Genomic DNA, 26405 nt, shown 5'->3' with positions numbered 1-26405 from the left:
ACCGCCCCACCACTGCGCCCCTCACCGCCGGTGACCACTGCCCCCACCCTAAACCCTAAGATAGATAGTGGGTTACCTCTCCGATGAGCCCCCCTCCCTGCTGCGAGAGGTTCTTCCTTAACTCCGGCGAGCCCCCCACCCCCTAAAAATTGACTGTGCCAAAAGTCGATTCAGTCGACTGAAGTGTAGCTAAATCAGAGCAGAGCAGCAGCACGAGCGAGGGGGTGAGCAGCAACAGCGTGAGCGAGTGAGAGCTGGAGCAGCAACAGCAGCAGCGTGAGCGAGCGAGAGCCGGAGCAGCAGCAGCAGATCTGGCTGGTATGAACGCCATCGCCGAAGGGGCCTCGCAATAAGGGAGAGCCGCCGTGGAGATGTTGCCCGCGGCGCCGGCTTCGAGGTAGCCGTGCCATGGGGGTGCGGTATGGAGCACCATCGGCGCCGGGAGGTTGATTTAAGGAGAAGGTGCGATGCGATGAGTGTACAACCTCTTTGGTGGCGTCGAGTAGGCCTCGGCTTCGTCCGAGGAGTCGGTGAGGATGTTGCGGTTCCGGTGGAGCAGGTTAAGGCGGCACTATGGGGATGGAGCAGCCGCGATGGACAAGGCGATCATCAGAGCAGCTCCTTGGAGGTGGAGGACGGGGCGGCTGAACCGGCGGAACGACAAGATGGACGACAGATCCTCATCCGGGGAGGTGGCTGAGGGACATCGAGCTGTTGCGGTGGACGACATCGTCGGGGAAGAGGCTCCGGCTGGGCAGCGGTGAGGTGGCGGACAGAGGAGGGTGGGGTTTCGCGGCTGGAGCGGAGAGGTTATGGCAGCCTGGGATTTCGAATGGCAAAAATGAGGCGATGGGAGGGGGGAACCATGACTTAGGGACGCGCTTGTCCAAAATGTAGGGTGTGTTACAAAAGTACCCCCACCGATTTGAACTAGCGGCCCTTTCGGCTCAGGGTTAGAAGGGGGATTTCGCGTGTCGGGATTTGGCAACTGGAGGGAGTTTTCGCGCGCGTTGTAATTTCGGGATAGCAAGGCACGGGTTGTGAAGGCGCGAGTTTTGGGAGCACGATATCTGGATTTTTGGGATATAACAAGGCGCGGGTTGAATTTTAGGGACAAGCCTAACGTGTAATATTGTACTTGTACGTACCAAATCAATTCGCACATCGCTCAATGAAAAAAACAAAAACAAAACTATTCACACCACACAAAGAGAGAGTCTTGTCCCGTTTTACTATACAAATGCTATTCAAAGCTATGAATCCATGTTATGTCCAATTAAAAAATTTCATTGGCTGTATAATGCATGTAACCTACTCATACCAACATTTTAGTGCATTCCAAATGTCTATACTACCGCTGCAATTCGAACTAAATTTGAATTCGTTTCTCTATTTGAATAAGAATCTACAATCATGATTGTTGCCAACTTCAACCATCATTCGTGTATTACCTTAACAACACACCACATGATTACTATAGAGATAGATATGAACTATGTGTACTATATGAACTTGAATTCAATTTTTTGAACACACTTGATTTTGATTCCAAATAATAGTACATTTGATGTACTAACTAGATATTCATAATCTAAACCATGATCCATACGCACACCGTGTTTATCACACAAAGTATAGTGCCCCGCCCCAACATTATGACAAGTATTTAGCCCTGAGCTGCAAAACCACACATTATGCCAAATTATAATCAATGTTCTATATATTATATGTAGTACTAGCAAGATGCCCATGCGTTCCACGGAACATCAAGATGATCAAGGGGAGGCCTTATTTGCAAATGTGGAGAGGGGTGTGGGTATCTTTTTTCAAAATTGCCATAGTTTCCTTCCTATCCGTCAGATATAAGTCGAACGGCCTATATTGTAGGATGGCAGGCACACCATCATCAACAACTCTATTTTTTATAAGAGTAGAGATAAAACATATTATATGTAGTATAACATGTTCATAACCACACCATGTGTATCACCATTATATATATTCATGCATGCGTCGGTTTAAAACACTATGATAAATTCTTCAAATATCCGAATTCACTTTTTATAATGAATTATAATCCCTATTCATCTTTTACACCCACACAATCCTCTTACGTTTGTAGCTAGCGCTAACTTTCTCTCGTGCATGCACATGCCCGCATCCCTCTCACCCTCCCTCAGCATTCTCTAGCTCCATCATGCAAATTAATCTTTTCAGTTTAGGTCATTCAGCCACGGCATGTGTAGGCCCCCCAGCTCCTTCTTTATGGCACACATCGATTGATATGCCTCTCTAGCCAGGTGTGCCTCCCACAAACACAAGCTTTCCCTCTTCTCTTCTCACCGTCCATGCCTCACTCCCACCCCTCCTTTCATCGATCTCGTACTCGCAAACTCCTTCCCCCTCGATATAGTATGCCTCTCGCACCAACCTCCTAGCTGCATCCCTCTGTCTCTATCCTTCTCTCCGGGCCTTATTTGCTTCTAACACATACATGCATGTATACTGATCGATCTCCCTACATATACCTAGGTCGACTTTAACTATTTTCCCCCACCCATCGATCGACGTACCTCACAAGTTATGTCTCTCCTTTCTCTGACAAAGGACGATTGATCTTCCTATGTAGTTACGTCTGCTTACCACAGCCATATCGTCCCCCCCCCCTCATCATTCATGCATGCCTCCTGACCCGTCTCTCACACGCACGTGCACAGACAGGCAGCCATCCCCTCTCTTATTGATATTGCAGGCGTGCCCTCCTTTTGTTTAGCAAGCCTCTCCCACCATTTGTTAGAAGCAACTCCACCACCAACCCCTCCGACACTCTAGCTCTGTCTCTCTCCCAACCTTATTCCTCTCCTACACATATGCATGGATGCTGATCGATCTCCCTCAATACATAAGGTAGGTCTCTCTCCTCCTCCACACATATACCAGCCATTGTACCTCTATAGTTAATTAGGTCTCCCCCCACCCACCCCACCACCACCACACACCGATAGTTGAGCACTGTAGGTAGGTATCCATGCCATAGAGACAAAATGCACCTGTCCCCTCTCAAGTTCCAGTAGGCCAGCCACCCTATATCTTTGATGTGGGCATACACAAATTCGATGGCACTCTTTATCAATCGCGCGCACACACACACACACAGCATCCCTCTCTTCGATTCTATGGATACCTCAAGCCGATGATACCTCCACTCTCTTCTCGTGGATCGCCCCCTCTATATATATGATATATCTAGGACTCTATTTCACACACATTGCATATGTTACATTTTTTGATTGAAATATCATCGACACATATTGCTTGTCTATTTCTCAACCCCCCCCCCAAAAAAAAACACTCACGAACCCACACACTATATCTCTCTACGCTTGTATCTCTCTCACACAACCCCACGTAGGTGGTGTATGTACACGAAGAGAATAGGTGCACGTACTCACGCTTCATGCCCAGCCACACCCGCGCGGGTACATGGTGGAGCTCATTTCTGTACGAAATGGCAGCCCACATGCTAATTTGAGTGCATGTAGCGGTTGTTTACCTACGGAGGTCGTGTACCACGCGTGCATGAAACAAAGTTTGACTTGATGCGTTGGCGCGTTATTTTTAAATAAAGTTATATCGCTCAATGTCACGTACACATAATATAAAATGATTTTTCTGGAGAAAAAGGTAGTCCGCTCCACTATATACAATGGAGCCTGCCTGCCGGGGTTTGTCTCTCTTCATAGTATCTCACACAAGGCGGCGGTGGCCTCTCTCTCTCACCGTTGGTCACTGATCCGGCCGCATCCCGTCCGCCGGTAGAAAGGGAGGATGTGCATCGTATCTTCGTTCGACGGCGCCGAGGCAGCATGTCCCGATCTGTAGTACCCGTCGTTCTCTCTGACCAAGCTCCGGCGCGGTAGGGCCTATGCCACCTGCTCGCTGCCGCAGTATTGGCAGATCCCGCCCGCTGCCGCTCTCCTAGTTACATCTCGACGACCCCCAGGTATCCCCTCCGGCCTTGCTCCACTGCCCATCTTCCCACGTCATTGCATGTGGAAAATCTTGCATGTGGATCTTCCATAGTTCTTTGCCCAAAATGTAGCTCGTCTGGTGTACTTTCTATATTGCAATCTCGTCCTCGCATCGTTTTAGACAAACACAACTGTGTTGTTATCTTCCCTTAGGACAAGGAATATTCTTCTTTTTTGTCATCGTATGTGTCATCAACTATTATTGGCCAGTAATTGTTTCCTTTCTACCTCTTTTTTTGCAAACAGGGCTATCCATTCCACCTTGTTGCTATTGCGACCTTTTGGTGAACTGCACAAATCACTTTTTTCTTAAGAGTGTTTTGTGCAGTTGTACTAAAATGTCACACGGGCAAAGTCTCTACATTTCAGTGCGTCTGCACAAAGGGAGATTGGTTTTGCTCTATCCTCCTCATCCAACCCCGAGCCTAATCTTCTCCAACTATTTGCTTAATCTTCTCCAACTAGTTAGTCTTAAGAGAGACTACAAAGGTGACCAGCTTCTATTTGTGTGTTTATTGTTTCATCAACAGTCCTCTATTATTGTAATCACACTTAATATCTTTGGAACGGGGATGCTCAGCTCTATTTTAGTGGAACTGCACAAAATGATCGGAATGTTGCATGCTCCAGACAGCTACTTTTTTCCCAACATGCCTTGTTGATTTAGACAGAGCTAGGGGGAAGTTGCTGCCAATGAAAGCATGGATCAATTTCAATTTAACACCTTCTCACAACTTTGTCTTCAGTTGTGATGTAAATATTAGCTCTGATCTGCTAATCATTGAGATGCATTAGCAAGGAAGTTAGTTTTTTATTTTTTTTGAAAGAGCATGGATGGCAAGATACACGAAACAAAAGCTGAAAGCTCAGAGCATTGTGCAATTTCATGTCGCTGGAAAATTATTTGTATAGTACGCCAATTATGTAAACAAATGCTGGAAGCTTGATAGCATTGCCAGAAGCCTCTTTAGCATCCGGGTCCATGTGCCATGCACAAAATTATACTTCCTCCGTTCCTAAATATTTGTATTTTTACAAATTTCAAATGGACATATTTTAGAGTGTAGATTCACTCATTTTGCTTCGTATGTAGTCACTCGTTGAAATCTCTTGAAAGACAAATACTCCATAGTATGTTTAGGAACTAAGGGCGTAGTGCACAACCGCATGGGAGACTTAGCCCGGTCGTTGCGCCGCACTAATAGTGAGTAATGAGCAGTCAAATCACAAGCCCCAACTTTCCCATTGTAAGTTGCTCGGAAGAAGCAACCATCAAAACGCTCTTCTTTGAATCCGCTCATACTACTCCCTCTGTCACTGTTTATAGAGCGCGCTTAAAAAAACAATCTCTGGGACCAAGGCGACTAGCGATCGGCCTGAAAAATAGCATTGGTAGTTATAGCACAATGTCTATTACTAGAGGAAATAGTGCGTACACACATGCATGCAGTGCTTCCACCCTGGGTACGCACATGCATGCACTTACTCCACTCCGCGTACACACATAGTACATCGAGAGAAAATTGTGGACTTGATTGCGGTTACCACGCCCTAATTAATTGTGCATTAAACTAAACGCGTCTAAAGTCTCTCTGGTGGTGGAAATGCATGGAGAGAAATGCATCAGAATGAAGCGCGCCCTGTAAACTGTGACGGAGGGAGGAGTAGTATGAAGGTGCAAAACCAAGTACGCGTATGGCTAGTCGGTCAATGCACTTCCTCTTGGCATATCACTGACATGTGGGACCGGAGTGTGAGCAAACCAATCTCAATTGACGGCAAAATGGCCAACTCGCTGTTCCTTGAGAGAGATGAGGAGCGAGAACACACAGATGGCCTCGCACGGAGGCCAAGATATATTCGAGCATGGTTGATCGATATCAGCATTACATGTTCGATGTTTTTTAATACTACTATTGGGTTTCCGTTTTCTGCACTTCTCCCGAATAAATGTGTACTTTATCAGAGATTAAAATAAAATAAGAGTGCAGACGCTCCACCATGCGGTTCTAGTAGTAGTACTGCTCATACTACTAAACCTTGCGCTTTGCTCTTCGCCTCTTCGTGAAGTCGAACAATGATGGTACTACAGTGTATGCCTCTGGCAATCTAACACCGAATCAATTGTTGCATGTCCACCGCCTGGGCAAGGGTAGGTTGCATTAGTCAAAAGCTTCTCCTCGTCATGAGAGCCACCAGGCTTGAGGTAGACGGAGTGGGCATAAGCGAGCTTCACCTTGTCCTGCAAGCTTCTCCTCGTTCTACGAGTTGATGGGACACACCAAAAAGTAGTGCTAGTCCATACTCACTCCTTTCCGATTAATATGGCTTAATCTTTTTTGTGGGTAAATGAGAGAGCTTTATTCATATATAAGCATTCTTAGGACGATCAGCCAAGAGACTGGTCACTAGGAAGTGAGGTACCCCGCAAAAAAAAGTAGGAAGCGAGGTGTTTCATCAAGCCAGCTCTCGGTCACATTCAAAGTGCAGCAAGCACGGTTCGCACAAAGATGCGCCGCAAGGTTTGCTGACCTGTTTACATGTTGAATAACAAAAAGAAGAAAATATTACCGAGCACTCCTATTTGTAACAGGATATGAGCCAGAATTAAGCGAGAATTGTGGCGAGTATTCCATGCAATCAACTTCCATTATCACATACGAGAACCCTCGAAGAGAACCAAATGTGTTGAAGATTACTTTATCACATTTTAAAATAATAAAAAAGTGCAGACGCTCCTCCATCCGGTTCCTAGTAGTAGTACATACCTCTATAGTAGTAGTACTAGTACTAGTAAACTTTGTGCTTGGCTGTTCGCCTCTTCGGGAAGTCGAACAATAATGGTACTAGTACAGTGTATGCTTCTAGCAATCTGACAGCAAATTAACTGTTGCACGTCCACCGCCTGAGCGAGGGAGAGCTTGCATTAGTCAAAAGTTTCTCCTTGTCCTGCAAGCCACCGCACGCAAGCTTCTCTCGTCCTGCAAGCTTCTCCTCGTTCGGTAAGTTGATGGGACAGAACAAAGTAATGCTAGTCCATACTGCCTCTTTTCCGGTTAATATGGCTTAATTTCAAACGAGATAAATACACTGTCTGTCACTGTATATTTGTAAAAATACAGTGAGTGGACTTCATAATACGCTCATTGCGCTCAATATATACATTTTCCGGTGTTTATATGGTTACTAGCTCACCCTGGCTGAGTATGTGTGTGCATGCACGTGTAGGTTGAGCACTTGAGCGTGACCGTGTGTGTTCCGTCGTGTGCTCGGACATGGATGCATTAGGGCGTCGCGCGTGTTTTTGCGTCCATGTGTATGTGTGACTATTGCATGCATGCACGAGGTTGTAGTCCCTCACATTCACATGTTCATAAGTCAATGCTTTGTCAAAACGTTGCATGCAAGGTTTAATCATTCGTTGTTCACGCATGCATTCCCGATATTAATACGTTGGTAAAGACAATTTCTTGAGGAAAACGAGCCCATGAATTGAGTACAAAGGGGACCAATAAGCCATGACGGAGGGAGTACCAGTAGTGATACAGAAGGAGGGAGTAGGTACTAGTAGTATTATGTAACAACGTGCAGTAACAAAATTTCTCCATGTGCATCCTGTCTACGTGTCATGCAAGAAAATAGAGATAAGTACAAGTGAGACTCAGGAACGGTCATACACGTAGGGGGAGTACGTGTAGGGGCCACTAAGGAGCAGTCAAGTCACACAGTAAGTTAGTCGGAAGAAGCAACCATCATTTCACTCTTCAATGACACGTACGCAATATAAAATGGTTGATATGGAGAGAAAAAGAAAACCACTATATATACACTAGTAGGAGCCTAAGCTACAAGCCTGCTTGCTTGGGTTGCTCTCTTCACAAGCATATAACGACGGTGGCCACACCGCTAGTCACAGATCCGGCCTGATCCCACCGCTGGGGGAAGGGAACGATGTTATGCGTAGATGCGGTCGACATCGACGAGGGAGAAAACCCACAGTCAGTGCGTCCCAATCGGGGGTCCCCGCGGTATGGGATGATGCCGCCTCCCAACCGCCCTTCTAGCTAGCTACAGCCCGACGTCCCAGGTACATCTTCCTTTTGGAGCCGGCTTGCTCCACTGCCGCAGCTCCCCACGTAGCTCCATCTCCATGTCGATCTTTCTCTACTTCTACCGTCTTCTATTTGTGATGAGTTTATGTCTCATGAACTAGTGCCACTACTGTTATTCTAATCACACTTCTTCAATATCTTTACCATCAGGGATGCTCAGCTCAATTTTAGTGGAACTGCACAAAAGCATCGTATGATCCGAGGGTGCCAGGCGTCTTTCCTTCGACAGGTTCTACCTAGCCAGGAAATTAAATCATGTTTAGGGTTTAGGGTTTAAGTCGTAGTGACCCCATTAGTAGTTTCTCTTTTGCACACACTCTCACAACTTTTGTCTTTAGTTGTGAAGTAAATAGTAGCTATGACATGTGAATCATTGAGATGCATCAGCATGCGTGTTAGTTTTCCTTTGTATTTGATGGAATGTTGTAACGGGGCAACCTTGGAGTAGGAATGAAAATGGAGTGGAAAGTTTCTGTTTTTTCAGAGAGAAAATGGAAACGAAGATAAACCAACATTTCGTTTCATTGGATCGCGCCATCGAGCAAAACAAACGTTTAAATCACGTTTGTCACGTTCGTGTCTCACCCTCTTCCACGGCTCCACCACACATGGTCACTCAGCATGCCACTCACCGCAAACCGAGTATACGATAACTTTCCCGCCTGCTTGTCGATGGATCGCGCCATGGAGTACTAGCACTATTGGAAGAGACTGACGAGTTGGGGGAGGACAGCTAGCTGTAGCATGGACTCCCAAGAACTTTTTACATGCATGTTGTGGCCGGCTATTGCGACCTTTGAACGCGGAGCAGTCGCGTGCACCGGGAAGCGGCATGGGCGACGCTCTCTCGGCCGGCGCCAGTGAGAGGTCGCGTCCGCTCTGGCCGGGCATGAATGTGGCACTGACCGTATCGGGCGGGAAGCACGCGTGGGTGATGAAGAGGGTTCGGGTTGGTCAGGAGCGGGTGTGGCAGCGGTCCGGACGTTCGCAAGCAAGAGATGTTGTATGATAATATTGCTGTGTATATAATTAACAACGTAAATAATGTGCCAGTTGGACAAATATGATTGGAGATGGAATTTTATGTAGACACAGATATGCATGTCTATGTCTATGTGTGTGTGCGCGACCACTCTCGCGACCTGGAAGCGGGGGCGTGTTTTTCATCGAGTTTTCTTTCTTGGTACGTTAAAAAAATTGTCCGTCGGTTTTCGTTTCTTTTTTCTGGGAACGCGCGTATTCTATTGAAAACCACCGCTATGGAGAGATTTTTTACTCCATTGTATATATAGCCTCTTGTTTGATAGGGTTTCTTGTGTCTCGCTCTCTCACCCTCTTCATATCAAAACAAGATGACAGTGTCCACTCTATCTCTCTCCTCACCGGTGGTCATAGATCCGGCCGAATCCCGTCCGCTGCGGGAGGTGAGGAGGTGCGGCGTTGACATTGTCGCCGTCGATGATGGAGGAAGCCGATGCGCACCGTCCTCTCGGAGCCAGCGCAGACGAAGGTCCTCCGCGCCCTTGTTCGCTACCGTCATGTGGTCAGATCCTGCCCGCCCGCCTAAGCGACATCTCGCCCACATGAGGTATAACTTCTTGTACTGGTCCAGCTCCCCAGGTCGCTGCATGAGGGTTTTCTTCTATGCGACTACTCCCCACCTCCCCATGTACAGTAGCTAGGGTTCGTCGGCTGGTCCAACATCACCTACTATTATAGAGGAAATGCCACTCGAAAATTTGTCCTGGTTTATCCCTCGATGGAGGTATACATGTTGTTTCGACAAAAAGTACATGGTGGTTGTGCGGTCATTGTCCATATGCTCCTATTGCTGCTGCTAATCTAATACTATCACTGGTTAAATGAAGAAATGCTTTTTTTCTCGGGTATCCTGGTTTAGTTCCCATCAAGATAATCATGATGCTTCTGTTTGTTGGTGTACTTTTCATTAATTCTTATTGACAATTGAGATGTCGTTGTTACTCTTGTACCACTGCCAAAACAAAGTAACAACACTATACCCCTTTTTTATATTTTTGCAAACAGCGATGCGTATCTCCATACCCGGGCATGTCTTCCTCAATTTTAGTGGAACTGTGCTACCTCTTGAGCACTGCGTTGGTTTTCCCTTGAAGAGGAAAGGGTGATGCAGCAAAGTAGCGTAAGTATTTCCCTCAGTTTTTGAGAACCAAGGTATCAATCCAGTAGGAGGCCACGCACGAGTCCCTCACACCTACACAAACAAATAAATCCTCCCAACCAACGCAATAAAGGGGTTGTCAATCCCTTCACGGTCACTTACGAGAGTGAGATCTGATAGATATGATAAGATAAGATTTTTGGTATTTTTATGATAAAGATGCAAAGTAAAGAAAACAAAATAAAAATGGCGTCAGAAATAGCTTGTTGTCGGGAGATTAAATATGATGGAAAATAGACCCGGGGGCCATAGGTTTCACTAGTGGCTTCTCTCGAGAGCATAAGTATTACGGTGGGTAAACAAATTACTATTGAGCAATTGACAGAATTGAGCATAGTTACGAGAATATCTAGGTATGATCATGTATATAGGCATCATGTCCGCGACAAGTAGACCAACTCCTGCCTGCATCTACTACTATTACTCCACACATCGACCGCTATCCAGCATGCATCTAGAGTATTAAGTTCATAAGAACAGAGAAACGCTTTAAGTAAGATGACATGGTGTAGAGGGATAAACTCATGCAATATGATATAAACCCCATCTTGTTATCCTCGATGGCAACAATACAATACGTGCCTTGATGCCCCTACTGTCACTGGGAAAGGACACCGCAAGATTGAACCCAAAGTTAAGCACTTCTCCCATTGCAAGAAAGATCAATCTAGTAGGCCAAACCAAACTGATAATTCGAAGAGACTGGCAAAGATAACCAATCATACATAAAAGAATTCAAAGAAGATTCAAATATTGTTCATAGATAAACTTGATCATACACCCACAATTCATCGGTCTCAACAAACACACCGCAAAAGAAGATTACATCTAATAGATCTCCACAAGAGAGGGGGAGAACATTGTATTGAGATCCAAAAAGAGAGAAGAAGCCATCTAGCTAATAACTATGGACCAGAAGGTCTGAGGTAAACTACTCACACATCATCGAAGAGGCTATGGTGTTGATGTAGAAGCCCTCCGTGATCGATGCCCCCTCCAGCGGAGCTCTGGAATAGGCCCCAAGATGGGATCTCACGGGTGGTTGCGGCGGTGGAATTAGGTTTTTGGCTCCGTATCTGGTAGTTTGGGGGTACGTAGGTATATATAGGAGGAAGAAGTACGTCGGTGGAGCAATGTGGGCCCCACGAGGGTGGAGGGCGTGCCCCCCTACCTCGTGCCTTCCTGGTTGATGTCTTGACGTAGGGTCCAAGTCCTCTGGATCACGTTTGTTCCGGAAATCACGTTCCCGAAGGTTTCATTCCGTTTGGACTCCGTTTGATATTCTTTTTCTGCGAAACTCTGAAATAAGCAAAAAAACATCAATTCTGGGTTGGGCCTCCGGTTAGTAGGTTAGTCCCAAAAATAATATGAAAGTGTATAATAAAGCCCATTAATGTCCAAAACAGAATATAATATAGCATGGAACAATCAAAAATTATAGATACGTTGGAGACGTATCAAGCATCCCCAAGCTTAATTCTTGCTCGTCCTCGAGTAGGTAAATGATAAAAACAGAATTTTTTCATGTGGAATGCTAGTTGGCATAATTTCAATGTAATTCTCTTAATTGTGGTATGAATATTCAGATTCGAAAGATTCAAGATAAAAGTTTAATATTGACATAAAAATAATAATACTTCAAGCATACTAACTAAGCAATTATGTCCTCTCAAAATAACATGGCCAAAGAAAGTTCATCCCTACAAAATCATATGGTTTAGTCATGCTCCATTTTCGTCACACAAGAATGCTCTCATCACGCACAACCCCGATGACAAGCCAAGCAATTGTTTCATACTTTAGTAATCTCAAACTTTTTCAACCTTCACGCAATACATGAGCGTGAGCCATGGATATAGCACTATGGGTGGAATAGAATATAATGATGGGGGTTATGTGGAGAAGACAAAAAAGGAGAAAGTCTCACATCAACGCGGCTAATCAATGAGCTATGGAGATGCCCATCGATTGATGTTAATGCAAGGAGTAGGGATTGCCATGCAACGGATGCACTAGAGCTATAAATGTATGAAAGCTCAACAAAAGAAACTAAGTGGGTGTGCATCCAACTTGCTTGCTCACGAAGACCTAGGGCATTTGAGGAAGCCCATTGTTGGAATATACAAGACAAGTTCTATAATGAAAAATTCCCACTAGTATATGAAAGTGACAAAACAAGAGACTCTCTATCATGAAGATCATGGTGCTACTTTGAAGCACAAGTGTGGAAAAAAGGATAGTAACATTGTCCCTTTTTATTTTCTCTCTTTTTGGGGGGGGGGGCTTCCTTTTTTTATTTGGACTTTCTCTTTTTTTTATTTGGGACAATGCTCTATGAATGATGATCATCACACTTCTATTTATTTACAACTCAATAATTACACCTCGATACTAGAACAAAGTATGACTTTATATGAATGCCTCCGGCGGTATACCGGGATAGCAATGAATCAAGAGTGACATGTATGAAAAAATTATGAACGGTGGCTTTGCCACAAATACGATGTCAACTACATGATCATGCAAAGCAATATGACAATGATGACGTGTCATGATAAACGGAACGGTGGAAAGTTGCATGGCAATATATCTCGGAATGGCTATGGAAATGCCATAATAGGTAGGTATGGTGGCTGTTTTGAGGAGGATATAAGGAGGTTTATGTGTGAAAGAGCGTATCATATCACGGGGTTTGGATGCACCGACGAAGTGTGCACCAACTCTCAATGTGAGAAAGGGCAATGCACGGTACCGAAGAGGCTAGCAATGATGGAAGGGTAAGAGTGTGTATAATCCATGGACTCAACATTAGTCATAAAGAACTCACATACTTATTGCAAAAATCTACAGGTCATCAAAAACCAAGCACTACGCGCATGCTCCTAGGGGGATAGATTGGTAGGAAAAGACCATCGCTCGTCGCCGACCGCCACTCATAAGGAGGACAATCAAAGAACGCCTCATGTTTCAAATTTGTTACATAACGTTTACCATACGTGCATGCTACGGGACTTGCAAACTTCAACACAAGTATTTCTCAAATTCACAACTACTCAACTAGTACAACTTTAATATCACTACCTCCATATCTCAAAACAATCATCAAGCATCAAACTTCTCTTAACATTCAGCACACTCATAAGAAAGTTTTTACTAGTCTTGAATACCTAACATATTAGGATCAATTCCCAATTAAGCAATTTACCATGCTGTTTAAGACTCAAAATAATATAAGTGAAGCATGAGAGAATAATAGTTTCTATAAAACAAAACCACCGCCGTGCTCTAAAAGATATAAGTGAAGCACTAGAGCAAAAACTATATAGCTCAAAAGATATAAGTGAAGCACATAGAGTATTCTAATAAATTCCGAATCATGTGTGTCTCTCTCAAAAGGTGTGTACATCAAAGATGATTGTGGTAAACTAAAAAGCAAAGACTCAAATAATACAAGACGCTCCAAGCAAAACACATATCATGTGGTGAATAAAAATATAGCCCCAAGTAAAGTTACCGGTGGAAGTAGACGAAAGAGGGGATGCCTTCCGGGGCATCCCCAAGCTTTGGATTTTTGGTGTCCTTAGATTATCTTGGGGTGCCATGGGTATCCCCAAGCTTAGTCTCTTTCCACTCCTTGTTCCATAATCCATCAAATCTTTTACCCAAAACTTGAAAACTTCACAACACAAAACTTAACAGAAAATCTCGTGAGCTCCGTTAGCGAAAGAAAACAAAACACCACTTCAAGGTAATGTAATGAACTCATTCTTTATTTATATTGGTGTTAAACCTACTGTATTCCAACTTATATATGGTTTATAAACTATTTTACTAGCCATAGATTCATCAAAATAAGCAAACAACACACGAAAAACAGAATCTGTCAAAAACAGAACAGTCTGTAGTAATCTGTAACTAACGCAAACTTCTGGAACTCCAAAAATCATCCAAAATAGGAAGACCTATACAATTTGTTTATTGATAAGCAGCAATTGGAATCAATATTTTATCACGTTCTGGTGATTTTTAACAATTATTTTCGTGAACAGAAAGTTTCTGGAATTTTCAGCAAGATCAAATAACTATCATCCAAGAAGATCCTATAGGTTTAACTTGGCACAAACACTAATTAAAACATAAAAACACATATAACCAGAGGCTAGATCACATATTTATTTCTAAACAGAAGCAAAAATCAAAAAATTGGGTTGCCTCCCAACAAGCTCTATCGTTTAACGCCCCTAGCTAGGCATAAAAGCAAGGATAGATCTAGGTATTGCCATCTTTGGTAGGCAATCCATAAGTGGCTCTCATAATAGATTCATAAGGTAATTTTATTTTATTTCTAGGGAAGTGTTCCATGCCTTTCCTTAACGGAAATTGGAATCTAATATTCCCTTCCTTCATATCAATAATTGCACCAATCGTTCTAAGGAAAGGTCTACCAAGAATAATAGGACATGAAGGATTGCAATCTATATCAAGAACAATAAAATCTATGGGCACATAATTCCTATTTGCAATAATAATAACATCATTAATTCTTCCCATAGGTTTCTTAATGGTGGAATCCGCAAGGTGCAAATTTAGAGAGCAATCATCAAAATCACGGAAACCTAGCAAATCACACAAAGTTTTTGGAATCGTGGAAACACTAGCACCCAAATCACACAAAAGCGTAGCATTCATGATCTTTAATTTTAATTTTAATAGTAGGTTCCCACTCATCATAAAGTTTTCTAGGGATAGAAACTTCCAACTCAAGTTTTTCTTCATAAGATTGCATCAAAGCATCGATGATATGTTTAGTAAAAGCTTTATGTTGACTATAAGCGTGTGGAGAATTTAGCACGGATTGCAACAAGGAAATACAATCTATAAAAGAGCAATTATCATAATTAAATTACTTGAAATCCAAAATAGTGGGTTCATTAATATCTAGAGTTTTGATCTCTTCAATCCCACTTTTACCAATTTTTGCATCAAGATCTACAAACTCCGAATTTTTGGAACGTCTTCTAGGTAAAGGTGGATCATATTCAGTCCCATCATTATCAAGATTCATATTGCAAAACAAAGATTTAATAGGGGACACATCAATAACTTTTAGATCTTCATCTTTATTTTCATAGAAACTAGAAGAACACGCTTTCACAAAGCAATCTTTCTTAGCACGCATCCTAGCGGTTCTTTCTTTGCACTCATCAATGGAGATTCTCATGGCTTTGAGAGACTCATTAATATCATGCTTAGGAGGGACAGATCTAAGTTTCAAAGAATCAACACCAAGAGAAATTCTATCAACGTTCCTAGCCAATTCATCAACTTTAAGCAATTTTTCTTCAAGCAAAGCATTGAAATTCTTTTGTGAATTCATAAACTCCTTAACACTAGTCTCAAATTCAGAGGGCATCTTATTAAAATTTCCATAAGAATTATTGTAGGAATTACCATAATTATTAGAGGAATTACTAGGATACGGTCTAGGATTAAAGTTTCCTCTATACGCGTTGTTACCAAAATTATTCCTACCAACAAACTTCACATCCATAGATTCATTATTATTCTCAATCAAAGTAGACAAAGGCATATCATTAGGATCAGAAGAAACACTTTTAGTAGCAAATAATTTCATAAGTTCATCCATCTTTCCACTCAAAACGTTAATTTCTTCTATCGCATGCACTTTTTTATTAGTAGATCTTTCAGTGTGCCATTAAGAATAATTAACCATAATATTATCTAGGAGTTTAGTAGCTTCTCCTAAAGTGATTTCCATAAAAGTGCCTCCCGCGGCCGAATCTAAAATATTTCTAGAAGCAAAATTCAATCCGGCATAAAAAATTTGTATGATCATCCACAAATTCAAACCATGTGTAGGGCAATTACGTATCATTAATTTCATCCTCTCCCAAGCTTGTGCAACATGTTCATGATCAAGTTGCTTAAAATTCATAATATCATTTCTAAGAGAGATGATCTTAGCGGGAGGAAAATATTTAGAGATAAAAGCATCTTTGCACTTATTCCAAGAATCAATACTATTTTTAGGCAAAACGAAAACCAAGCTTTAGCACGATCTCTAAGCGAAAAAGGAAATAGCTTCAATTTAACAATATCATTGTCCACATCTTTCTTATTTTTCATATCACACAAATCAACGAAGCTATTTAGATGGGTAGCGGCATCTTCACTAGGAAGGCCGGCGAATTGATCTTTCATGACAAGATTAACAAAGCAGCATTAATTTCACAAGATTCAGTATCGGTAAGAGGAGCAATCGGAGTGCTAAGAAAATCATTGTTGTTGGTATTGGTAAAGTCACACAATTTAGTATTATCTTGAGCCATTGTGACAAGCAAGCAATCCAACACATGAGCAAACAAGAAGCGAGCGAAAAAGAGGCGAACGGAAAAGAGAGGGCGAATAAAACGGCAAGGGTGAAGTGGGGGAGAGGAAAACGAGAGGCAAATGGGAAATAATGTAATGCGGGAGATAAGGGTTTGTGATGGGTACTTGGTATGTTGACTTTTGCGTAGACTCCCCGGCAACGGCGCCAGAAATCCTTCTTGCTACCTCTTGAGCACTGCGTTGGTTTTCCCTTGAAGAGGAAAGGGTGATGCAGCAAAGTAGCGTAAGTATTTCCCTCAGTTTTTGAGAACCAAGGTATCAATCCAGTAGGAGGCCACGCACGAGTCCCTCGCACCTACACAAACAAATAAATCCTCGCAACCAAAGCAATAAAGGGGTTGTCAATCCCTTCACGGTCACTTACGAGAGTGAGATCTGATAGATATGATAAGATAATATTTTTGGTATTTTTATGATAAAGATGCAAAGTAAAGAAAACAAAATAAAAACGGCGTCAGAAATAGCTTGTTATCGGGAGATTAAATATGATGGAAAATAGACCCGGGGGCCATAGGTTTCACTAGTGGTTCTCTCGAGAGCATAAGTATTACGGTGGGTAAACAAATTACCGTTGAGCAATTGACAGAATTGAGCATAGTTATGAGAATATCTAGGTATGATCATGTATATAGGCATCACGTCCGCGACAAGTAGACCGACTCCTGCCTGCATCTACTACTATTACTCCACACATCGACCGCTATCCAGCATGCATCTAGAGTATTAAGTTCATAAGAACAGAGTAACGCTTTAAGTAAGATGACATGATGTAGAGGGATAAACTCATGCAATATGATATAAACCCCATCTTGTTATCCTCGATGGCAACAATACAATACGTGCCTTGCTGCCCCTACTGTCACTGGGAAAGGACACCGCAAGATTGAACCCAAAGCTAAGCACTTCTCCCATTGCAAGAAAGATCAATCTAGTAGGCCAAACCAAACTGATAATTCGAAGAGACTTGCAAAGATAACCAATCATACATAAAAGAATTCAGAGTAGATTCAAATATTGTTCATAGATAAACTTGATCATAAACCCACAATTCATTGGTCTCAACAAACACACCGCAAAAGAAGATTACATCGAATAGATCTCCACAAGAGAGGGGGAGAACATTGTATTGAGATCCAAAAAGAGAGAAGAAGCCATCTAGCTAATAACTATGGACCCGAAGGTCTGAGGTAAACTACTCACACATCATCGGAGAGGCTATGGTGTTGATGTAGAAGCCCTCCGTGATCGATGCCCCCTCCGGCGGAGCTCCGAAACAGGCCCCAAGATGGGATCTCACGGGTACAGAAGGTTGCGGCGATGGAATTCGGTTTTTGGCTCCATATCTGGTAGTTTGGGGTACGTAGGTATATATAGGAGGAAGAAGTACGTCGGTGGAGCAACGTGGGGCCCACGAGGGTGGAGGGCACACCCAGGGGGGTAGGCACGCCCCCCTACCTCGTGCCTTCCTGGTTGATGTCTTGACGTAGGGTCCAAGTCCTCTGGATCACATTCGTTCCAAAAATCACGTTCCCGAAGGTTTCATTCCGTTTGGACTCCGTTTGATATTCTTTTTCTGCGAAACTCTGAAATAGGCAAAAAACAGCAATTCTGGGCTGGGCCTCCGGTTAGTAGGTTAGTCCCAAAAATAATATAAAAGTGTATAATAAAGCCCATTAATGTCCAAAACAGAATATAATATAGCATGGAACAATAAAAAATTATAGATACGTTGGAGACGTATCAAACTGCACAAAATTGGATGGCCATTGTTGTTCCGCCTCACTGTCCTCTGCCACGTGGTTCTTCCTTCCTCGAGATTGATTACTGAGAAGAAACAAACCACAGTGAGGATTTGTCGAACTTCATAGGTGCCTCACCCAAACTTGATGCCAAATGGATGATGCATCACCACAATGACCTATCGATGCTCATGGTTGCGCCTCATGGTTGCATCGGTTGGTGAAGCTGATCGAATTTCAATGAAAAACAAGCTGTCTTCCATCAGTGCTCTTTGCTTGTTACCCACAAAGATGATATCCTTCATCAGTTCACCTTGGTTGCGTTGGAGACGTAGTCATCTTTCACGTTGGTGCAATTTTATCACACAATTGGCTATGAACCAAATGTTTCCTCAAAGAAGGATCGACATTGGTACTAAGAGCATAAGTTTTGTATTGATTTCTAAGCCTTCTCACAACTTTGTCTTCAGCTCCACTATATATTAGTAGTATACACGAGTACTATATGGACGCAGCTTCATTGACTTAATGCACCTGCCTTTGGGTGTATGACAGGTGGGCCCAACATGTGGCTGGCCCACCTGTCATACAGCCAAAGGTAGGTGCAGTTAAGGCGCCGGAGCTCAGTCCGTACTATATATGTAGTACTATATAAGCTGGAGCCTCAGCGCTTGTTCGCTAGGGTTTGCACTCTCCATACTCTCGCCGCACTACATATATATACACGCTGGAGGCTCAGCGTTCCTTTGCTAGGGTTTGCTATATTCACGGTCTGTCACCCTCTTCACCAGATCTAAACAAGACTGTGTTGGCCTCTGTCTCTCTCTCCCCCTCACAGCTGGTGAAGGAGCCGTCCGGATCCCGTCACACTGGGAAGGGGAGGAGGTGCAGCGTTCACTCTATCGCCTTCGGCGAGGGAGGCAATCCACTGTCGGCTGCGCTGTTCTCTTTCACCCAGTGCCTGTGCGGGAGGGCCACCGACCCCTTCTTCCTCCCTGTCGTATGTAGTGTGGGCAGATCCGGCCTCCCGCCGCACGCCTAGCCACATCCCGATGACCCTAAGGTATAACTTTCTTTGAAACCGTCATTGCTCTAGCTGCATGCGGATCTTTTTTGATTCTGTAATCGAATCTAGGTCTTGGTTCAAAGAGGAAAGAAGGGTGCGGTGGGGTGGAGCATGAATCTAGGACGTGGATCAATGAGGAAAGGAGGGAGGGAAAGTAGTATAGACTGGCTATCCAGCTGCTTTGTTGGTCGAAAACGGAAAAGGGGGTAACCCAGTACACACATCTGTAAGGAACTGATCTCTTTGTTGAAAAAGGAAACAAACTGGGGGGTCGGGTTGTTTGTGCAGGACTAGATTTGCTGCTCTCACATAGGAAAAAGGTTCAATGAGAACAAATATAGGACGAACGCAGATATGCTGCTTGGCAACATACTCTGCATCACCCATGCATTTATACGTGTGGACGCACATGGTGCTGGCATGTCCCATGTCCCATACAACTATTTTGCTATTGTTAATCTAAGAATGCTGCTGGAAAATTGAAGCAATGCCACTGTTAAAAGTAAATTACATTTTTAACGAATGTTGTTTTAAGAGAATGACTCTGTTAATATGAGTCAATGCAACCGTTTTAGAAATGCTACTGTCCTACTTTGTTTTCCATCAAGATAAGTTAGATGCTTCTTTTTGTCGCCGTTTGTTTCATCCTCCTTAATTGGCTAGTAATTGTTTCCTTTTTTGCCTCTGTTAAAACAGGGATATCTATTCAACTTGTTGCTATAGCAAACTTAAATGTCACACCGGCAACTTTGCTTGATTTCAGTGCAACTGCACAAAACGAGATTGGATTTCCTATTCGTGTTGGTAGATTCGTATTTTATCTTGTCTCTCTCATGAAAGGTCAGTACAGGCCTTCATCCACATGATTGTGCAGTGTGCTTTGAGATGCTATGCTACTTGTATTGGTACTGTTTTAAATAAATGTTGAATTGAAGCTATTGAATTGCTCTCTTTTCCCATTAAGTAGTGAACAAAATGGGGCCAACCCAGACATGATGATTGTTGCTTTGTTACAACAAACTCTGCATCACCCCCTTTATAAGTAGATGGAAGCACATGGTGTTGTTGCGCCCACTCTCCCCTGGAACTGTTTATGCTTTTTGTTAATCTAATGTCGCTGGTAAAATTAAGCAATGCCACTCTCAGAATTAACTACTGAATCTTAGTTCAAAACTGTAACGCTTGTAAGGGATCGGCGGGATTACCATTTTTGTGGCCGCATGTATCATCCTCCTTTGTTGGCCAGTAATTGATTCATTTTTTGCCTCTGTTAAAACAGGGGTATCTATTCAACTTATTGCTATTGCGACATTTTGCTTCGCGACGCGGAACACTTTTGTTTTAAGAGTGTTTTGTGCAGTTCAACTTGAATGTCACACCGGCGACTTTGCTTAATTTTGGTTGAACTGCACAAAAGGAGACCGGATTTCCATATATGTGTTGAGATCTCTTTCAGGTCTTCCTCGCGAGTTGTTTCAAATCTTGGTCTTGAAAGTTCAGTACCGACTTTCATCCACATGATGCTGCAGTGTGCTTTGAGATGTTGTGCTACTTGTATTGGTACTGTTTTGGATAAATGTTGAATTGAAGCTATTGAACGGTTGTCTTTTACCATTAAGTGAGAAAAAAATGTTCCAACCCAGACATGAAGCCTGTTTCTTTGTTACAACAAAACTCTGCATCACCCTCTTTATAAGTAGATGGAAGCACATGGTGTTGTTGCGCCCACTCCCCCTGGAACTGTTTATGCTTTTTGTTAATCTAATGCCGCTGGTAAAATTAAGCAATGCCACTCTCAGAATTAACTACTGAATCTTAGTTCAAAACTATAACATTTTTAGGGACCGGCGGGAGTACCATTTCTGTTTGGGATTGGCCGGAGGACATGTTTAAGAAATGTATTGTTCAGATAATGTCTCTGTTATTATATATCAGTTACAGTGTTTTACAAATGGTACTATCATGCTTTGTAGTTCTTTCTACATGTTTAACCAAGGTATTGTTAAGATAATGTCTCCGTTAAAATGAATCAGTCGCATTGTTTTAGGAATGGTACTTTTCTGCTTTGTCGTTATTTATACATGTTGAAACAAGGCATTGTTAAGATAATGTCTCAGTTAATATGAATGAATCACACTGATTGAGAATTGCTACTCTCCTGCTTTGTTTCCCATTAAGATAAGGTAGATCAGTAGATGTTTTTCTTCTGGGAGTACAAGTCATCAACCGTTATTTCTCAGTAATTGTTTCCCTTATACCTATAGTTGCTTATAGGGATATCAAAATTAAAGCTCGATTTTATTTCGACTTTGATTTTAGTTGAACTGCACAAAAGGAGCCAATGTGTCTAAGGCAAACTGCTGCATTAGTGGGTCCAGTTGGTCTTACCACTTTGCAGAAAGAAGCAGTCACTATTTGCGCTACATTACAGAAGGAATGATCGAGAAGCTTTACAGAGTATTAGTAGACGCTAGTGACATGACTAGTCTGTAGAGAGCATGGGCAACTCAACAACACGTGGAGTGCAAAATTCACTCCACAAGGAAAGGTATGACCAAGTCAGTTGCTGACGGGTCTGTAACAAACGAGGTCAGTATCGGTCTTCATCCACATGATTGTGCTTTGTTATGTTGTGCTACTTATATTGTTGTATTGTTTTGAACAAATGTTTAATTCAAGCTATTGTATTGCTATCTTTTCCTGTTAAAGATAATGAAGATGATTATAGTTGTAAGCGTATGTTTAATCAACTAGTACCACTATTATATTCATCACGCTTTTTCTGTATTTATGCAGACAGGGATGCTGAGCTTGATTTTAGTGGAACTGCACAAAATGTTCAGATGGTTCGTTTCCTCCATAATACTTCATCATGCACAATACATCGAATGGTTCTCTAATCATTCGTCGTCACCTTGAGCCACCGGACTATCTGTTTGAATGGAGCTGCCAACGTCGGCCATTAAGAAGGGTAAGAAGAAAGACAAAAATAGAGATGGCTGCTTTACTTGTGGTTCGGAGGAACACTGGTCAAACAAGTGCCCAAACAAGTACAAGAAGCCAGGACAGGACTCCAAGTCTGTCAATGTCACTCTAAGCAACAATGATGGGGCATCTGGGTATGGTAATCTGTTTACCGTACTTTTAGTTTGTTAGTCCACCGATTGGTGGGTTGACACTGGGGCCAATATTCATGTGTGTGCTAATGTGTCTTTGTTTTCTTGCAAGCATATAAATACAAAATCCACAGGGATGCTCAGCTTGATTTTAGTGGAACTGCACAAAATGTTCAGCTGGTTCGTGTCCTCCATAATACTTCATCATGCACAATACATCAAATGGTTCTCTAATCATTCGTCGTCGCCTTGAGCCACCGGACTATCAGATGACAAACCCTGCCCGTTCCACAATCATAGGCATTACATATTTTGAATGGGAAAAGCTTGTTAAAGTTTAATCATTGATGTTAGCAAGAAGACATTAGTTTAATATATTGGAATTGGAAAACCTTGTCAATTTTTGCTCATTCATGTTAGCTAGAAGACATGCATTTGATATTTTTGAGTGGGACGCCCTTTGCTGTGAGCAACGTCGATCGTTTTTTCCTATTCCAATCTTCAGTTCAGAAGTAAATATTTACTCTACTGAGATGCATAGTCGCATTAATGTTGACTTATGTAAGGTATTTTAAGAGTTTGTTCTGAATGTTGTCTATGTAATGCCAGGCCTTGTGAGTTTGATTAAAAAGTTGAGCTTGGAATGATGTGGCATGCGGCATCATGAGCTTTTCACCGTGCCTCCTGAGAATAATGCTTCATATTGTTTTGCATGTTGATCTAATGCATGTGATTTGCATGTTAATAAGATCATCCTCTTCCGTTGTTTATGTGCTTAAGAAGTTCATTGTCTTATGTTTCATTCATAGCCTATACGACAACTCGGGTAGGTTAGAGGTGAAACCATATGATCTTCCGACCAACTCATCATCTTAGGTCGTGATTGGATCGTCGTTTTCCAACCAAAACTGCTTGTAAAACTAACACTTGTAAATAAAAATAGATGGTCTTGGGCGAAGCGCTTGGTTGGGCGATTTCGACTAGAAAAATATACACTGGTCTCTGAAATTACATGCGTAACTCGCCGGTTTTTGTTACAGACCTCGGGCCCTCGGTTTCATTGCACCTGTATTTTACATGTTGTTTCCGATGACGAGTAAATTACACTTGTATCTTAATACAGGTGTGAAATAAACCAGAGCTCCCAAGCGCAGCCTCACCGTTTCATGCCGTCTCAGTCTCTTGAAGGTGCTCATAGGTGTCCGATGATCCTGGCTTCCTGAATGAGCAGTTGGCGCTGCATCAGACCATCCGTAGGGCCCGCGAGGCCCTCTCCGTCGTCCTTCGAGTTGTTGCGCTCGCCGTAGCGCCGAGCATTGTCAACATGGTGAACGAACATGAGGATTCAGGAGATGACTTTATTTTGACTGGATGACAGTAGGGACCCACTAGGGCCATAACCGTATGTACGCAAGTTCCTCCTTATCATATACAACTATAATTTTTTTTTGCTTCCTCCTGGTTTTTTGACATCACGGTCCCACACCATCGTAAACCTATATAGTCAATAAACGAGAGAATTGCACAAGGAGCGGCCGACAGTTGGGACCCAGCAGCTCGAGCAGTATTTGTTTTTTTAGGTGTAAGCGGATTTTTTCTTGAGCGATGTTTTTGTTGTTGTTTAGAGGAGCAGGGTATCAACTGGGCGGGCTGTGGCCCGTCTAGCCCAGGCTATTATTTTATGTCGACCAAATATCCAGCCCACATATTATTTTTTCAAGGTGAAAATGTCTAGCCCAGCTATACTTTTTTGCGGAATACCCAACCCAAGTCAACTTGTTATTCTCCACCCCGCTGGGCTGTAAATCTTTCCTATTAGGCCTAACAAGAAAGTGGGCTTTAAGAAATAATAAATGGGATGTAATTATAAAAACTGGGCTGTAAATATACAAAAACGCACCAAGCAAGTAATTAGTTTCAAAAATATTATTGTTTTAATTTGGCAATTTTCATTTCATTACTTATTGGGCGCGCAGTATTTTTTTAGATTTTTACCTAATACAAATCCATTTTGACATTATATTTAATCTGACTCGAAATTTTGGGATATTTTTTTCGGATCCCATCAAAATGTGGGATTTTTTGTTGAATTCTGTTTTGAGAGGTTGGTTTAAATTATTAATCGTTGTCCTGGCTAGAAAATGGGTTGTAATTTTAACAGACTGTAATTGGGTTGTAGTAAATTCCATTAGAATTCAAAAATGGGTTGTACACTATTACAAATCGCAAATGGGCTATATGTTCTCTGCCACAGATGTGATGCTCACTTGTGGGCCTACTATTTTTTTGAGAATTATAGTCTGTGACGCATACGGAAGGCTTGTGGGCCTGCTGAGGCATACGGAAGGCTTTGTAAACTTATAGTCAAGACACGACTCTAGCAGCAGTGGACGTCTGATCTCCATCCAACGGCTGTAGTGCTTCTTCAATCTCGGATGTTCTTGCTTCAGCCGCCCAAACCACTGCCGGAGGTACCGCCTGCTACCGCCTCCTGTGGCCGGCTGTGCTGACGTGCTGCCGTGCAGGCTTCACCGGCCCACTCTACTCCCAAACACCATCCAGGCCATTCCTCTACTCACCAACACCTCCTGTTCTTCATAGGCGACGGCATCCTCACACCGTAGCCGAACCAGTGAACCCTCGTACTCCCCTTCGCGTGGGCATCCACTGTTGTGTCTTCACCGGCTCCGAGTCGTTCCCTTCATAATACTCGCCATCATTCACTGCATTGGTTCTCTCGGCGTGGCGTGGTCAACTTTGTCAACAAATGACAGCCATCGGGGACAGAGATCCGGTGCCTTGCCCACAGCAAGGCACGACGTAACTGGCGGCCAGCTAGCCGTTGGATCAAGGGGGGCGGCTCAGATGAGGCATGTACATGGATTGGCTGACAGTAGGGATGCACATGGCCCATGGCCGCATGCAGCAAGTGCCCCTGTATTATGCGAAAACAAATAATATCTCCCACTGACATGTTTGACCCACCAGCTACATCTTCGCACGTAAGGAAGTGCTTCCTTTATTACGTGGAAATAAAAAGTTTCCTCTCCCTGACAGTTGGGACCCACCAGCTTTACTATGATCCTTTTCGTGAAAATATAGATTGTACCGAAGATCCTAAATTGTTTTCTTTTTATTCTAACTCGAAAAAGAAGAAATAAAAAACCAGAAAACATCTTCGCAGACAAGGAAGTGCCACCTTATTATGCGGAAAAAATTGATTCCCCCTGCTAGCTGGGACCCACTAGATTTGTAGGCTGACTTGTGGGCCTACTAAGTTAACACGTACACAGGGCTTTGTCAACTTAGTCAATAAACGATTCTAGCTGCACTGACCGTTCGATGTTAATCCAACGGCCAAGCTGCATCTTCAACCTCTGGTCTTGTTGCTCCAGCCGCCCAAACCTGCGCCCGCCGTACCGCTTGCTCCAGCCTCCCGTGGCCGGCTGTGCTACCGCGCAGGCCTCACCGCCCGACCATACTAATACTGGCCAGGCCTTCCCTCTACTCACCCACAACCCCTGTTATTCTCCGGAGACGGCGGCCTCAAACCGCAGCCGAAGCAGTCAACCCTCATACTCCCCTCCGCGTGGGCATCCACTACTGCGTATTCCCTGGCTCCGGGTCGTTCCATTCCTAGGTCACGCCATCGTCCACCACCTTGGTGCTCTCGGGCGGTACGGCGTCGTCAAGGCGGTCGACAAACGACAGCCATCAGAAGAGGACTGTA

Source organism: Triticum aestivum, chromosome 5D, assembly GCF_018294505.1.
Source record: "Triticum aestivum cultivar Chinese Spring chromosome 5D, IWGSC CS RefSeq v2.1, whole genome shotgun sequence".
Lineage (NCBI taxonomy): Eukaryota > Viridiplantae > Streptophyta > Magnoliopsida > Poales > Poaceae > Triticum > Triticum aestivum.
This window is presented reverse-complemented; position numbering follows the sequence as displayed.